Genomic DNA, 16490 nt, shown 5'->3' with positions numbered 1-16490 from the left:
TAGTACGCCTCAAAATTAAAGAAAAGTCCTAAATGTATTCATTCGATTATGCTGTAGCCACCTGAGATTCTTCTAAATCCTGCTAGTTTTCAAGTGGCTGGGTATTTTTTTTCATTGAAATATCTTTTTCTTTAAATTAAAATTAAGATATTTCATTAAATGAGTTTATGATAATTGTAAGTACGAAAGGATTCAAAATACTCCCTATTAAGGTGGTATACAAATTAAACGTACGGATGATTTTTAAAGTAAACAAACAACTACGGTCGTATATCAACTATGATGCCGTCCTTCTGGAGGCATAGCGCATATGGCTCCTTCAACGTCTTCTCAGACTGTGTCCTTCCGCCATGTGAATTGCAATCTCGGTCGTTTTCGACAACAAATACTGAATCTTTACTTAGCAAACTGTTTGAATAACGCCTATTGGTATTGGAAATTTATCCTGATGTTATAGCACTGACAAAGTTTTGGAAGAACCAGGACATCAAACCGGATCTTTTTCGTACTATGGGTTACGAATCGTTTCGTTCTGATTGTGATACCACCAAATGTGGTGGTTGATTTTTTGTTCTGCACTCACTGGCTTACTTAATCGTTTTCTTGCCGTCTTGTTGTTCGGGGGATTTTAACGTGCCGGACATTATTTGGTTTACGTATACCTTGAGTATGGGCGTGCGTTCGGTCTTGTTCCGCTCCTTGAACGCCTCCTACTCCTCAACGATTTACGTACAGTCGTGGTGACTATGAGCTTTTCTCCTGCAGTTCTTTTGACCAAAGTCTGGTCTGGTGTCTCGAGTGCTCCCTCTCTGGATTCCATGGTTAACGATACTTTCAAATTAGTTAAGGGTCATTGTGACGTTGCGGTCGAGTCTTTCTTTTTTATTCGCTAGACTGAGCGTCTCTTACCATTTTTAAAGACCGCTGTATGAGTTTGTCCCGTATTGTCAATTTTAAGCCAAAAAAGTCCCGCTTGGGCAGATTTCGTGCATGGCGTTATTTCCTGTTGAATTTCTCTATCTTGTATTAAATAAATCACATCTGTGTATTAAATTTATTATTTTCAAAATATTTGTAAAAAATACACCTACAATAATTTCTGTAAATTGCTTAATTTTTCTCTCTCGCGTTTTAAATGCTGGGCGCAATAAGCGTACAACACTTTCTCATCATGTTCAATAAACTATTATTAATAAATAACTACGGTCGTACTACGATAGTACTAAAATTGAACGAGTTGTTTCAAAATGACCAAATAATTACGGTCGTATAATAATGAAATATTAAACAAAAAGTAGCGTCACGAACATTTTATTAATTAAATGAATTTGAGCCGTTATATATGAACGTTCAAAAAAAATGAAATGTTTTGTTGGTGTTTTGGAAACCAAATATCGTCGTTTGACGAACGTTTTAATATGAACGAAACCGTTAAGTAAACCAAAATGACCAAATATGAACCAAATATACACGTTAGTATGTAACGTGGAAGGTTTGCACTAAATCATATCGTTAAAAGATTTCTTAGAAATTTTATGGAAATTACAAATTTTTCAAATAAAAGATTAATTCAGCCAAATTAATGTCTTAGATAACGCTGTGTACTCAGATGACGCAAGTTTACGTACTCTTTACGGAAATCATGGCGATTTCTCGGGCATTGGTACCTTACAATTCAAAAGACTATTCAATAGCATTAATTCATGTTTCGGCTTAAGTTTGTTCAGTAGAGGAAACGCGTTTCAGAACATTGGTTTTAGTTAATTCAATTTTTGAATGAATAACATGTTCGAAAAATATTTTTGAAAATTCTCAAACTTCACCATTCGTCATTTTCTATTGGGCATTTATTGAGAAAACAAAGTGACAGAAACTTTCTTCCAGTACTGTACCCTAGTATTAACTGTCGTATTTAACCCAAATCTTTTATTATTATGAAATGCAATAATTTTTATCTTTCCATTCTTCTGTCACTCACAAGTCATTCTAAGAACAAAAGGAACCAAGAGGAACTAAACTACACTTCACTTTTCATTCAGAGCAAACTAGCTGATGGTCTAATTTTCCGTCATGTAATAAAAGCGTTGTTGTGCTTAATAGCTTTATGATTGCTTGTCTGAAAAATCTGTTTCATTGTACTCGACATTCGCTGCTGCAGTTGATTCGTCAGTCTCCTCCAAGCAACATTCAAATTGTTTCTTTCCAATTTGCTACGGGTAAGTTAACTATACCATTTTTAAATAATATTTAAACGTCATCTATAAACCTTTCGAAAGGAATTCCGATGAAAATAAAATTAAAAGGCACAAATGCTGGTTTTTCTTAAAATATCAAACCCATAATAGGTTAAGTAATAAAAAGCTATTTTAAATTAAATTGATTGTGTTTAGATAAATTTCACTTATTAGAAATAGTTTATTCATTCTGTAGCACAACCTACAAGCAAATTCACCAAATGGGTAATAAAACAAATGACCATAAATGTTCACTTTCCTCCAATAGCCTTTTGGGTCCAACGCCCCTGGATAATGAAACAAGTTCTCCAAGAAGGCGATAATATTATTTCGGTGCCCGTGTTATATTGAAACAGGGAACATCAGATGATCAATCAATAATGAGAACCATTTAATAGTCGTCGCAGAAACTACTTAAATGTCGTCGTCGTCTTTCGAGCCGGCCGCGTTTCTGATAGAGAAACGAATCGGTAATCGGCCCTAGTAATTTACGCGGAAAATTACCCTGGTAACAGTATTTTATAATTTTTCCAGGTAAATTACGAAAATAGTAATTACCTTCATATTAGTGTATCACTGTTTCTTAAACCGTAACCGACGCGATATTTAAACACACCAAACTGATTATTTCTAAATTACCTTCAGGTTTTAAAAAATTCAAAAACGAACCCCTTTTGATAAATAAAATTCTAAATAATTAGGGAAATAAAAAAATATATTGACCAGTTGAAAAGGTACTTTAGGTTTCCACTAGCGTTGGTCTCAATGTATTTTATTTTACGGCCGAAAAAAATGCACTAAATTAAGGCGGATGCACACATACGGTCGCGAGCGAATTTCGCTCGCAAATGTCGCGCGAACGCATGCGCCGTGGAAAAATATCGGTTTCGCCAGCGAGCATGCGAAGCGTCGCCGGGAATAGGATTTCTTTCTATTTTCACGCGCGAGCCTCGCTCGTCTCACCCGAGCTAGCCAATAGAATGGTCGCGTTCATGATGCAATCTTTTCTTTCGTTGTTTCATGGTTGTTTGGAGCTAAGCACGTGTAGTGGTTATGTCGGTTTTTATAAAAAACCAATGTAAAAAGAAATTAAATTAATAGAAAATGTAAAAAGAAATTAAATTAATAGAAAATGTAAAAAGAAATTAAATTAATAGAAAATGTACATAGAAATTAAATTAATAGAAAATGTACATAGAAATTAAATTAATAGAAAATGTAAAAAGAAATTAAATTAACAGAAAATGTAAAAAGAAATTAAATTATTAGAAAATGTAAAAATAACTTAAATTACTAGAAAACGTCTATATAACATAAATCATAAATTATTCTACCATCAAGATCTCAAAAACGAACTGATGGAATTCCATTTTTGTAGAAATGAATTTGTTCGGTATGAAATATATGAATCCAGATTTCTGCTTAGCGCACGCGACGGACGAAGCCAAGTGTGTATGGTTGTCGCGCGAAACCGAGCGAATCGTGCGCGAATATTTCGCGAGAAACTCGCTCGCGACCGTATGTGTGCATCCGCCTTTACGTGGAAAATTACCGCGTAATTGACTGGTTTCCAAAATTACGGTAATTTAAGAACTCTTAAGTTTCTGAGCTATTAATAGGCTGTAGGTGCCACTCGTATAGGTGCCACTCGTATCCCTTTCTATCTCTTATGAAAACTTTTTGGCGTGTTCCTTTCTTCAGCATATATGGAGATGGAAAGGTTTTTGATTGGGTATAGACCTCTTTCAAAATAGAAACTTCCCAAGTATCGATAGATTCTCGCGCGAGAATAGAATTCCGGGGAGATAAATGTGTTTTTAAATAATAATTAGGCTTCGTTCAACTTTTAGAACGCAATTAAGCCGATATTTGGACAAGCTAGGCACTTCCCCTTTAATATCGAAGCAGTACGCGTCACATTTAACTTGTGACCAGAAGTAACAAATAAGTGTGACACTGATCGAAGCAATACGCACCGCTTTCCGCGTATGCCTAGAATTAATAAATAAGTGTGAGATTAATCAAAACTGTATCACGTATCCCGGTGAACTTTGTATAGGGAAAGATACCAAACATAAACCTTCAATCCGAAATCTTTGTGTGCCACACTTACTTCTTACTTTTGGCTTCACGAAAGAAATAATATTCTATGTGTCAAATTTGTTTCTTACTTTTGATTCCCAACCCCTCTTCTAATATTTCGCCCCCCCCCCCCACATTTTTCTTAAAAGCCTAAAGAAAATTATTTAAATTTTTATATAAAGAAGACGTGAAATGTTTTATCCTTACCCCGTTTTATACAAAAACCACCCAGTAATAAATTTTTACTATTATACGTAAATATATTTCAGAACTCACGGTTCGTGGTTTAAATCCAGCATACGATGTTCGTGTACACTATAGGACCATATGTTCTTCCTTAGGTTATTATGACTACGGTTACATGGACTACGGTTACATGGGGGACGGAACGTCGACGTAAAGTAAGGTCGTCTTTCGCGAACGTCGACGTTCAAAAAAGGGGAGCGATTACATGGTCGTCGTTCGAGAAAATGCTTTAGAAGGTTTTTCCCGAAACGGGGTTTTTTTTGGTAGGATAAAATATTTTTTAATATTTCAAGATCAATTGCGTTATAAAATGCTATTTATATTTAAATATGCAATAAACCAATAAAATATAATTATGCGTGTTAACAAAAAATTAGTATTTTAAGTTAAAACCGATATATGGGGCGCCAAACCGGAAAAAACTAAACAACATTTCTAAAAATTATTTGACATTTCTAGAAATATTTAACATTTCTAGAAATATTTAACATTTCTAGAAATATTTAAGATTTCTAGAAATATTTAACATTTCTAGAAATATTTAACATTTCTAGAAATATTTAACATTTCTAGAAATATTTAACATTTCTAGAAATATTTAACATTTCTAAAAATATTTTAACATTTCTAGAAATATTTAACATTTCTAAAAATATTTTAACATTTCTAGAAATATTTAACATTTCTAAAAATATTTTAAAATTTCTAGAAATATTTTAAATTTTCTAGAAATATTTTAACTTTTCTAGAAATATTTTTAAACTCCAGGAATATTTTTAAACTCCAGGAATATTTTTAAACTCTAGGAATATTTTTAAACTCTAGGAATATTTTTAAACTCTAGGAATATTGTTACATTCTAGAAATATTTTTAAACTCTAGATATATTTGTAATTTTCCTATCAATTTTAAGACTCCTTTAAATATTAACTCTATATATTTTAAGACTTTCTATAGATATTTTAAAGTGTTTCCTAGTTATTTTAAGAGAGACGTTTCCTAATTATTTGACGGACACAAAATATTTCTCGGAAAAACGCGAGAGAGAAAGCAGCGCTCGCAGTTCCCAATTGAATACGTCGTAGAGTTGAGTGTGAACACTATAATTACGAACTCTGATGGCACTTGTACCGTTGTTGATAGTACTTGTACCGTTGTTGATAGTACTTGTACCGTTGTTGATAGTACTTGTACCGTTGTTGATAGAACTTGTACCGTTGTTGATAGTACTTGTACCGTTGTTGATAGTACTTGTACCGTTGTTGATAGAACTTGTACCGTTGTTGATAGTACTTGTACCGTTGTTGTCAGTACTTGTACCGTTGTTGATAGTACTTTTACCGTTGATGATAGTACTTTTACCGTTGATGATAGTACTTGTTAGGGATGCAACGGTTCCACTTTTTTGGACTATCTCGGTTCGGGATCCGGTTCCGGATCCTAAATTTTTGCTTTATCGGTTCCGGTTACGCTTCCGGTTCTTAAAATATTAATTAATCGGTTCCGGTTCCGGATACGGTTATCAAATTTTTATATTATCGGTTCCGGTTTCGGTTCCGGTTAATAGAATTTACTCGGTTCTTCTCGGTTCCGATTCCGGTTCCGGTTATCTGTTGCATCCCTAGTACTTGTACCGTTGATGATGGTACTTGTACCCGTGATGATGGTTTCTTGTACCGTTGATGATGGTACTTGTACCGATGATGATATGATGGTACTTGATGTACCGTTGATAATATTATAATACTTGTACCAATGATGATATGATAGTACTTGTACCGTTGATGATATGATAGTACTTGTACCGTTGATGATGATACTTGTACAAGTACTATCATATCGTCAATGGTACTTGTACCACCATCAACGGGACAAGTACTATCATATCATCAATATTCGCGAAATGGCTCTTCTGCTTGTATTTTTATAATGGAAATAAAACTATACCCCAAAACCATAAGTAACATCATAACCAGAAGTATGACAGCTATAGCTTTGCTATTTTTTTTATTAATACAATCTACTTCCACCACAAAAAAATACTAATAAATTAGGAGCGAACAGTCCTTTCTATAAACCGCTAGCTAAACTCGGAAAAAACTTTCACAAAGACAATATAGTGCACTTCCGTAGGTTTTAAAAATTATGTTTACGCTCAGTCTTATTATGGGTGACACTTTAGGAAATACCAACCATTTTTTGGTTGGTATTTCCTAAAGTGGCGTAGATACGGTGGAGCAGGGGGGAAAGCCGCCACTGACGCCACTCAGTAGGGGACGGAAAAACTGTTCGATATGAGTGACTTCATCAATCGAAGAAATTTAGGTTTGGGATAATGCAGTCGAAAAAAAACCAACTTTCTATCGATTTATAAATGGGAAATAAGTCCGAAAATTATACTCTCGCGTTTGACTCGATTAAACTGAATTTTTAATAAATTAAACCTTTTCCTAAAAGTAGGCTTAGGCGTACGTATTAAATTCGAGTAACCTAGAATCCCTCATGTAAAAGAAAAGGTTCGGCTTCCAATAAACGAAAATCTTTCCAGCATAGCTCGCACGCAGAGCGTACTTTCTTCGGAATCAGATGGCCCCGAGTTCAAACCCGGGTCTCGACGCTTCAAATATTTTACAATGAGTATTTTCATACTAGGACGTCTCAAACCCCGGAGTCGGCATTCTCGACAAAGACTTGAGCGGAGCGTGGGCGCTACGATAATCGTGAATTACGGAGTTGTCGAAGAGTTGTATAACTGCGCGATCCCGGAAAGCCTAATGAGCGGGGAAATAGTGGTGAAATGTGGTCACCGTATACACTCTTTTTAGAAACGTTTAGTGGGCGCCGCCATTATCGTACAGACAACCAACGAGCCAGCCCTCTACCGCAGAAATTTCATACCCCCAAAACCGGTTTTTTCATCACCCTCCCCGTAGACTGTAAGGTAATGGCGGTCGATTGGGGAGGCGCGTTTAAGAGTCTATAGTAGAGGTGGAGGAATCTGGCGGCGATGGTATTTCCATAGAAGCCGTAGAATGCCTAAATAATATTATAAATAATGTTTGTAAATTATGTCTCGATAATAAAACGTAATTAGCATAAAAACAATAAGAAGTGTATTTTTTGAACCAACTTAAAAACAAGCAGTTTATTAGTCCAATCTTTTTTATAATTTATAATAAGTCCACTCTTTATTTTTCGCTCCCCCTTCTCTTTTCTTGTCCCCTCCCTCTCTCGCGGCGAAGGTCTCCCTCTCCTAAATAATATTTTACTAGTCCAATCTTTTTTATAACTTATAATAAGTCCACTCTTTATTTTTCGCTTAAATTATATCCTGAACGGCAGTGCCTTGTCCCCCCCCTCTCTTTTCTTGTCCCTCCTCTCTCGTGGCGAAGGTCAGCCTCGGCTCTCTTCCGGACATTACCGCGAATTTCCCTCTCTCTTCTCCGTCTCGTCCAGAGTCCCTTTCTCTTCTCCCCCAAGTGCGACGCACACACATACCCACCCACACACACCCACACACACACACACACAGCCAACTTTCCCATTGAAGTCACCACAGTGAGAGCTCCACTCACTCGCTTCGCTCGTTCGCTCCGCTCAATTACGTAAAAACATTAAATTAATTCTTATAAACATGATTTAATTTAATATAAGGAAATTATATAGTTTTTCAAGTATAAAATTAAATTTTCAAAAAAATTAAAAGAAATTCAATGTAAAAATGTGAAGCGTCGAAAGTCGGGTTTGACCTCGGGGCCATCTGATTTCGAAGAGGGTACGCACTGCCACCTCAGTAACGAAGCGAAAGGCAGTCTCGGTTTCCCGTTGTTCCGCGGGTCGCTTTCTGTTCGCCGGTCCGCCTTCGCCTTCCTTACTAACGTGGGTCGGCGGAGTTTTCCGAGAGAGAGAGAGAGAGAGGGAGAGACACGTTTACTTCCCCATTTTAAAAGGAGAATTCCTTCATCGGCGAAGATAATTTTACCCCCTTCCACCCCCGGCGGCGGCGGTGGTGCAGGGGGGGGGGCGAAAGCAGGGTTGCTAATTTCGCGGTTTCCCTTCAGTTCGGGCGGTTCGCGATGGGATTTTGGCGAATTTGTATATCATATATCAACAATTTACGGAAGTTCGCCTCCACCAAAGAATATATATAACACCAACGTTTATCAGAAATTGGACGGTTACCGTAGGCGGTTCCCCCAATTTGGGTGATTTCCCCATAGTTCTTCGGCGGTTTATGAAATTTGAACCTGGCAACACTGTCCCAAGGTCTATTCCAATATTTCGGTACCCGCCCGCGTGGGGCTGGCACCGAAATAAAAAGATAGGCTACAATTTAAATCAGTTGCAAAATATCCTGGTTATCATTGCATAACGCTTAAAAAACTGATAAATTTTAAATTTGGTTCGGATTTTTTTAAACTTTTATTTATAAACGACCTCATAATTGTCGTATTGCTTACATTGTTTTATGAAAAAATTACAAAAAAATACAATGGAAATGTAAATGTTGTCGCATAAAGCCAAGGGTGTTTCCATTTCCAAATGTAAAAATTGCCCCTTGAAGGTGGAAATCAGCCTTAAAATTCGAGATATATTAATTGTAAGATTAAAGTTTAATTTCGAAATTATCGTTTTAGAGGTCGAGATTACCATTATTGAATTACATATTTTATTAAAAATAAAAAACATTCAAACATGTTTTCGTTTAATTAATTCAAATTTCAAGTTGTTGTGGATTTCCAAATATAAAAATCCCCATTATCGTTACATTGAGATGTATTCTAACGAAAATAGACTTTTACAAAACGGAAACTAATATACTTGGTAGTTTTTTCGCCATTTAAATATTTTACCTGAGAGTTCAATTCTTGGCAATAATTTTAAAGATCTGTTATTAGTTTTAGAAAACTAAAAGATCAGTCATGTTGGGGTGGAACTATTCCGTCGTTCTGGTTCTCGCATTTCTCTTGGCTTCGTCATTTTTCGTCGCTCAAATCGAAGGAGGACATCCAGAAACAAAGGTTGCGTCTTATCTTAAAGACGGAAACAAAGTTATGGCAGAACTACTCGGAAGTTCATTGGAAAGGCAGTAGAGCAGGTAATGGGTCCTAGCACTTCATTTTTCTATACATACTGTTCTGTCGTGACAATAAATAATTAAAAAAGATGATAGTTTAACTAATTAAATATTGAAAAACACAAATGTCTGCGCAAAAATTATATTTATCAATTTAAATGTATAAAAACTGCTAATTTCTTAAACACATTATCTTATTTTAAAAGGGTTTCACTTCTATCAAACCATGACTAATTAATGTAGGGACGTTGCAGCTCCCTTAAACGTAAAACACACTTTTTATATTTTTTCGATCCGTCTCTGCAGACGTTTTGAAGGTCGAAAGGGCCATTTTGAAGGTCGAAGTGGACATTGAGAAAACTTTTGACCTTGGGGCCCCTTGCTCTTAAAATAATACGCTTTCATTTGGGTTTAGGAACGACCTAACATCATTTTGTTGTAGATGTATATTAAATCGCTATGAAGCCTCATTTATTTTAACGGTGCATCTTTATTTGCAGATCACGGAACGCATTGCACCGCTGGGACTTTTTGGGGTTTAATTCTATTTCACTTTATTTTAACTGTATTTCCGTGATTTTTGTACGCCAACGATGAAAGGCAGTTTGTTTGTCTCAAGCCTCGTAAGAGCTTTAAATACGATTTTGTTAATATCATTATTATTTGAATAAAATGTAATAAAGAATATACAGTTCCATCGTACCAAAAGTAGCATAAGTCCCAAAAGTGTGTCAGCTGTACCTTCGCGCCTATTAAAATTTCTAGTGAGACCTAATCACACTATAGACTACATAACCTACTAGTTGGAATTGTATTATATTTAGTCTATAGTCTGGCTCGATTATCTTTCTTCCATTTACTCGCCCGTAGACATACGTTCTAAAACGCCTCACTCGGCGGCGCTGGAGTAACTCGATTTTGATGACGCATTTTCCAACCCCCCTTCGTTTCCCTTTTTTACTTTGCGACAAACGCTCATTAGCTACTATACCGTTCTGACACACTTTTGGGTCTTATGTTACTTTTGATCGTACGTACATTATAACAACGGAGACAGAAGAAGTTTTTTCTTTGCTAATGTTGCAAATTATTTGAGAGGAGCCAATACCCGATTTTTCTCGTAAATTTTTCAACCACCTTTTCTGTATTGTTCACTGTCGCGTTTCTTGCTAAATTAACTGCAGTATTTTCTGTTCTAACTTCCTCAATATATAGTACGAGATACTGTCTAACAATATTCGATTATTTAATACGGTAAAGGCATGTTTGCACCATAAACCTCGCAGTTCTATTAACACATTATATAATTTACACTATACGATACAGTAAAAATCAGTTACTTTGCTGTTTTTTAACAAAGTGAGCCGATGTATTTTACCAATTTCCAAATAAGTATACTTGTTTTTACCGAAAAATACAGAAACATTTAATATTGCCATTATGCTTCCCTTAGCGCTCGTGCTACTATATTTTCAATATTAGAAAACATGTTTTGCTGCCTTTTCAACTGTAAAATTTAACTTTTTAGGTGGACTATAGTTGCCTATAATATTGTTAAGTTATCATTAGTTAAGTTTTTTAAATACTTTGTTAATATTCCATTGGATTGTCATTTTAACGGTTAAAGATTTAAATGCATTCAACTAAACAAAATGAACCATGTAATGACAAATAAACAATTTTTCGGTGCAGATTTATTTCCTTGGTTGAAAATATAACTTTAAACAATCAGTATTTGAAAAATTAATAACTAGCTCACCGTTAACTGCACTGATTTTTCTGAAATGGTGTTTAAAAATGGTTTTAGTAGATTTATCGCAAAGAACGTGGTTATTCTTACATTTTTTGGACAAACTGAAGCTTTCCAATTTATTGATCAAGGTTAAGTCCTTGGGTTTAACAGAGGCCAGTTTTTTCCTACGATTTCCTTTTTACTGCATTGATTTTAGCCGTACATCTGAATGTAAAGGCAAGTTTAATTAAATTTTTTATTAAATTAAATTTTATTTTTAAAAATTCTTTTAGATGTTTAATGTTTATTTTAAAAAAGATGTTCGTGGGAAGGTACCCACTGTACACAATAAAGCTACATCAACACTCGTTGTTTTCGCAGCCTGTTTTCCATAGCTAGCTTTAACCGGGCTAATTACCAGGAGTGAATGTGTAATTACTACTTTAAATAAAAACCCAAAAAAACTTCTGATAATAATTATATATAGCTTATTAGTACATCATAGGGAAAAAATGTTAAATATTCCTGTGATGTATGGTGAAACAGTTAACGCTTTTAAATTAAATTCAGCCAGGCTTAATAAATTAATTTTATAAATAAATATAGTATTCTTACCTCAAGTTAATGAACATTGATGCTTATAATCATTTTCAACACGAACTTAACTCGGGCAGAGTAATTTAAAACAAACACACTTATAACAGACACCCTGTAGATGCTGACACGGTGAGTATACTTGACACGGAAAATTTTCAAAACCTCTGAATCCTGAGAGCTGGGATCTGCGTTACTAGACGACGATGAATTGTTAGATTTAACGGAAAACCAATTAAAAATATAAAAAATATTATTTTCGTTGAAGTAATGAGTTTTTCAATAGTGTCGCATCCACGGATAGAAAACACAACGTCGAAGCGTGAGACGGACTGCGAAACATGGCAGCGAAAATAACAGTGGGACCCCCGGGGCCTTCAAAGGGGAACCAACGGAGAGGGTGGTAGTTGGGATCTATGAAGGCACAGATATTGGAAATGATTTAGAATTAAAGCAAAATATATTTCTAAAATAATTTCCTTAAATTTTTCGTCACCTTTTATATATTTCAAAAACCCTTTTTTTTAAATTTGAGCCTTGAAACTGTAACACTACTGATCCTCAAATAACAATAATTTCAGTCTACCCACTTTTTAAGCTTTTAATAATTAAGATGCCTTTTCATAGAGGATAAATTTGAATGCCCAAAACGTTTATTGTTATGAAAAATTATTCAAATATTTACCATACTTCATTACTGTAATTAGAATTCCCAAAATTGTTTACACAATGCTAGATGGATACACCTAAATCAAAATTCAATTATTAATTTTTTTTAATTCTGTAACAAATCAGCTGAGTAAAAAAACCTTATGGAAGAGATAAAACAAAATTAACTTTAAACTGAATTTCACTTTCCACTACTTTCTGGTACTACTAAATACGTTATTTTTAACCTAGAATATATGATTGGGTCCTACGGGCTAATTTTCCCTACGAAGCAAAGGCTTAACGGTTAAATGTTAATTACTATTAAACTGCAATTAAATTAATTACGATAATGATAATTTTTACTTATAAAATACTTAATTACGTATAAATAATGAGATTTAAAAAAGTTCCCATAAGAAATGGTTTATTATTTCTTGAGTAAAGTGCGAAAAACCACGTTAACTCGAAGACGGACAAAATTTGATTTTTGCATTTTTCCGGGAAACTGGCTACGAGCTGATCAGTTGGCCTTCCATGTCAAAAATGGTACACTAACTCATTACAGTACGAAGCTTCTTATCAACAGTCGACTAACTTTCGTTAAATGACGGGATTCTAATACGTTTCTCGCTGAAGTTGACAGTAGCAACAAATCCGTATGGCTATCTATGTACTGTACTCCAACGCTGATACATTAATATTAATTGTAGTACTGCCAGACAATAATTGTTGACAGTAAAAATAATGCGGCTAGGCATCCACAATACTGAATCTTGGGCATGAAAATCGCTTAAAATAAAGTCTTAAAATTTTTAGCGACCTGACTATTGATTCTCCTGCGCTTGGCTGTATTAATTCTAGCCATAGGAAATCGCGCTGACCCCTTAAATTAGAATGTCCTACCGGCCATTCTTAATAAGTGAGATATATGGCTCAAAAATCTGAGTTCCATACGCGTTCTCTCTACTCGTGTTCCTGCACCGGTTTAATCTCTCATTTATTCGATCTGTTCAAAAATACTCTCGTTAATGTGACTATGAAACTCACAGTTGGCAAAGGCAATTCGCACAACACAGAACTTTAAAGACCCCAAATTCTCCATGACTAAAAGTAGATCTATAATGAAAATATGGGCTCTCAAATCTTATTAATTCCGAATGCCCACGTGCAAAAGCTACAACACGTTAGAAAATGCCCACCCTTCAATAAAACCGCTAAAAATCGGTATCCTCCTCCAGGTGCTCTTGGATTGGCCTCCCATGGCTGAAAAGCCATCATCATTATGACCTAGGTCAGCGTCCACAATATTGAAGTCGAATCGAGTAATCGAGTACTTGTGTAGGGGTACGGGAGACCAAGGTTTGGCCACTGAGTTATTTGTTGTCCAACCGAATTAAAACCACAGGATTCATTCTTAAAAACTCTTTATTAGACCAACCGATTACAAATTAAACTTAATACTGGAGGTAAGTCGATCGTTGATCGGTCCCAGGATTCGCAATGACCTCGGACTCTCCAGCACGTTCTTTCTATCCATCCGAAAGCCCGCTGTTGTCGACCCTTGAACTCCAGATACGGCCGACCGCCGCTGGACTGGTGGCGCCATCTCTCCACTCCCGAGGGTACTATGAACGTAAACAAACCCACCGAGGCTTCCCGATACGGCTCCCCGTTACACTTGGTTTAGGAAATTTGTTCTCTTATTCAAGTCCAGTAATATTTTTAACGAGTCGTGTTATCGAGTACTTGATAAGGAGCTGGTTTTATTCAAGTAATTAGGAAATTCAATTTAAAATGAGAATAAACTAACTTTTAATGCCGAAATTTGTTCCTTTAATTTAAATGAACCACTGTTTCCACAACTTTAGTAACATTATAGTGACTGGTGGGATATAAAAGACTAGTATACTAGGCTACTATTCTAAATATGGTTATTAATAGTGAAATAAAAATACAATATGTACATTTTTTTAAATTATTAACGTTGAAATCTCGCTAGGCGACCATTGTAGGGCGGGTGTCGAATGTTGGAGATCTCAACCTAGGGACAATCGACTTAAGCGAACCCCTAAGGTACCCGTCTACAATTAATAATAATGACTGAATACGCCCGGGACTACTCGCGTAACGTGATATGGTGGGGTTAGCGAGGGTCCTCAGTATTAAATTGGTGTCTAGGAGAAATTTGTTATTAAACGTATCAAGCCAGTTGTTAGATTGCCAAACACTAATTGATTTAATTTAAACTCAATATCCTAACCAAACATTTAAGCTAACTTAAAACTACCTAAACACTAATTAAACTAAATGAAATATTATCAAACTAAGCAACTGGCCAGTGCTCGCGGCATTAACGAAATGTAAAATCTAGGTTGCAACCATTACTTAACAAAGTTCATCCCGAAATGTTCAGTTGAACTGCGGAAACTTTATCGAAGTGGCAGAGTCCGGTTGGAGCCGTGGAAGAATCTGAGCGACGTTGTTGACGTTTCGGAACAGCGGAACACATAATTTATGTTGGTGGCGATGGTACCTCGTACAATATGTTGAATGTAGCCGCTGGATGGTTGGGCATAACGAATTGGCCAATATAGATTGTTCCTGTCCTTATCTTCAAGCCAACACGTTTACAGCTCGAAGGTTAAACAAAACACGACTTTAACGTCCAAAATTAGTTGAAATATCAATTATTTTGCTCCGATCATAAAAATGGAGTCCTTTTCAAATAAAAATCCGAACCGTTACTATTTTTTTTTAGCTCGCGTCCGAGCGCGCGTTATTAAAAAAAACTCGCGTTATTTATCTCGTATTATTTTCCAACTCTTCAATTTTGAAAATAAATATAAACGTAAAAATATGTATAATACATGTAGGCATATTTTAACACAATAAATAATTTATAATATATAATGTATAAGAAATATAAATGACTATCAAACAACTGGTCTTAGACACGTCGGCATATCAATAAGGGGTCAAAGGGGCGCTGTGATCTCCTCGATATCCCACAAAAACAAAGATCTCCCGGTAACAGGACGGGCCCTTCCCTTACCTGGGGTAAAACACAAACAACCGAATCACCCAATCACCAAAATATTCGACCAGCAATTATTTTTGGGGAAAGGGGTTGGTATATTTCTTATTAATTTGATATTTCGCATTACACCATACCAATTAAGTTTAAAGTCTCCGGATGAAATTAAAACGGATACAGCGTCATTTAATTACATTGGTTTTATACTACTTATGATTGTACGTTACACAGTTTCACTTACAAAGGAGACGACCCGAGGTGTTACGCACCGATTTTGTTTAAACTCGGAGGTTTGGTAGACCGTCATGTAACTTTAAAATCCCTAAAGGGAATTGTCTCCATAGGCAACCGTTTTGCCATGGCAACCAAAAATATTTTTGACAACACAAAATGGAAATTTTCCCATTGAAAATAACATGAGAATCTGACCAATTTTTAGGGTACCACCTGTAAAAAAAAAATTAAATGCTAAAAATAGAAAATATAAATAAAAAATAATGGAAGAGTTCGAAATCACGGCTCACAGGTTCATTTATAGTGGCGTAATGAAAAGTCAAAAGATATATTTGAAGTGATGTACCAGAATTTTGACGTGTTAAAAAAAGCTAATGAACCTAGCGAAAAAACAAAAAAGGTTGGTGGATATCATATGTTTTTAAATTCATGGCAACAATGGGTTACAAATGTAATAGCAAAAAGACTAGGTTTAAATTGTGACATTAATTGTGATGGGTGAATAAATTGAAAACATAATCGCGCAATATAAAAATTTGAAATCTAATGGTGTAGTTGAAGATATTGCGGTAATTTTACACTCTCTTGCAACTGCTATCTTAGATT

This window comes from Leiobunum rupestre, chromosome 11, assembly GCF_980474605.1.
Source record: "Leiobunum rupestre chromosome 11, qqLeiRupe1.1.hap1, whole genome shotgun sequence".
NCBI classification, from domain to species: Eukaryota; Metazoa; Arthropoda; class Arachnida; order Opiliones; family Sclerosomatidae; genus Leiobunum; species Leiobunum rupestre.
The sequence above is the reverse complement of the archived record's forward strand: the minus strand, read 5'-3'. Positions refer to the sequence as shown.